The sequence below is a fragment of the Raphanus sativus genome, chromosome 2, assembly GCF_000801105.2.
Source record: "Raphanus sativus cultivar WK10039 chromosome 2, ASM80110v3, whole genome shotgun sequence".
In the NCBI taxonomy this organism is placed as follows: Eukaryota; Viridiplantae; Streptophyta; class Magnoliopsida; order Brassicales; family Brassicaceae; genus Raphanus; species Raphanus sativus.
In genome coordinates this window covers 16,033,476-16,034,910 of record NC_079512.1, presented here as the reverse complement: position 1 = coordinate 16,034,910, position 1,435 = coordinate 16,033,476, and the positions used below count along the sequence as shown (strand labels likewise).

The following is a 1,435-nucleotide window of genomic DNA, read 5'->3' as shown; positions in this document are numbered from 1 at the left end:
TCCGGCCTCTGCAGCAAACTGAACTTTTATTCTTGCTCACAAGGAGGTTATGAACAGAATCAATTTTAGCTTTTACCTACCTGTCTGACTTCCACCCGTGTTTCCAGCTAACTCTTACTATCAGAGTGCAGTTTTTGGTACTATTAATGGATGCCAAGTTCTCAATATATATTTTACCTTCTCCCGACTCATGATATAGAACTTTCTTCACATGCAGCATCATCCAGAACCATTTGAATTTCACTAAAACAATGGTGTGGACAGTTTCTTTGGTAGGCTATGAGTCTCACCCAAGAAGTATTGAATGCTACAGTAGAATTCTGAGTAAATGTGGAGTTCTTATTTCTCAGCTCTTTAGACCCTGAATCATCAAAGAAGTTGAGGAAGAGATTCTTGGTGTCATTCCAAGTAGTCAAAGATCTTGGCTGCAACTGATTGAGCAGTAAACTGCATTCCTAGATAGATAGTATGGGAACAACTTGCAAAAAATATAGTTATCAGAGACACATACACCTTGATGCTCAACGCTAAATCCTCAAACATCTCAGTGTGGTCCATAAGATGCTCATGAGGAAGACCATGAAAAGGATGTTGACCCACAAGAATGTAGACACAAATTTCAGCTTAAAATTATTCCTCTGTAATGGAAGAGGTCTAATGACAGACATGTTAGTATAAAACAGATCATGTGTGTTGTAGTCTCTAAGTGTTCTTCCACAAACAGCTCCAAAATTCCCATCATCGCTAGCAACAATCACTTCACCAAGGATCACAGCTCCCTATGCATCAATATCTTGACATGCTTTGTTCCTGGCATAGCCTTCTGATTCTCTTAAGACTCCTTCAGCATCAGCCACTAGTATGACTGCTTTAACCATATTTGAAAATATCTTTGCTTTTTGGTTGGTGTGTTCTAACTCGTGCAACTTATTCGAAAGATACAAAAGATATGTTTCCTTGTTGATCATGGTGTTGTGATCATACACGTGAAAGTCCCAAGAAAAATATAAGGAATTGTAAGTAAACAGAAAACCAAAAAGTCTAGTCTAAATTCTACACCTAATCTAATGGTGAATCAAAGAGTCCCGACAACAGCGCTGAAATTTGATATGCTCAAAATATTCTTATGAGCTACTGTGCAAATTCAGATTTGCAGTGTTTAAATGTTGAATCCACAAATATTATGAATCACTTAATAGACTTCACTTATCGAACTAAACAAAAAAATAATAATGCAAGTAAATAAAATAAAGTAAAACGCTCACTAGAAATCAGAATTCCATAAGATATAGATTTCTAAGGGTTAATGAAGAACAGTTCTTGAGCTCAAATCACTTCATTCCAATCAAAAAAATTTCGTTACAGAGATTATCTATGTCTAGATCTTATAATATCAAATCTCTTTGCAAATTCAACAGTTCAGACAAGCATTAAG

At 36.0% G+C, this 1,435-nt stretch overlaps 1 non-coding gene across 1 annotated transcript; it reads left to right on the top strand.

Annotated features, from left to right (window-relative positions):
- Window positions 1-246: 246 nt before the first annotated feature.
- Window positions 247-353, top strand: LOC130508842 (small nucleolar RNA R71). Its single transcript, XR_008943027.1, has one exon. It is a non-coding gene; the product is annotated as a small nucleolar RNA R71 (small nucleolar RNA).
- Window positions 354-1,435: the final 1,082 nt, after the last annotated feature.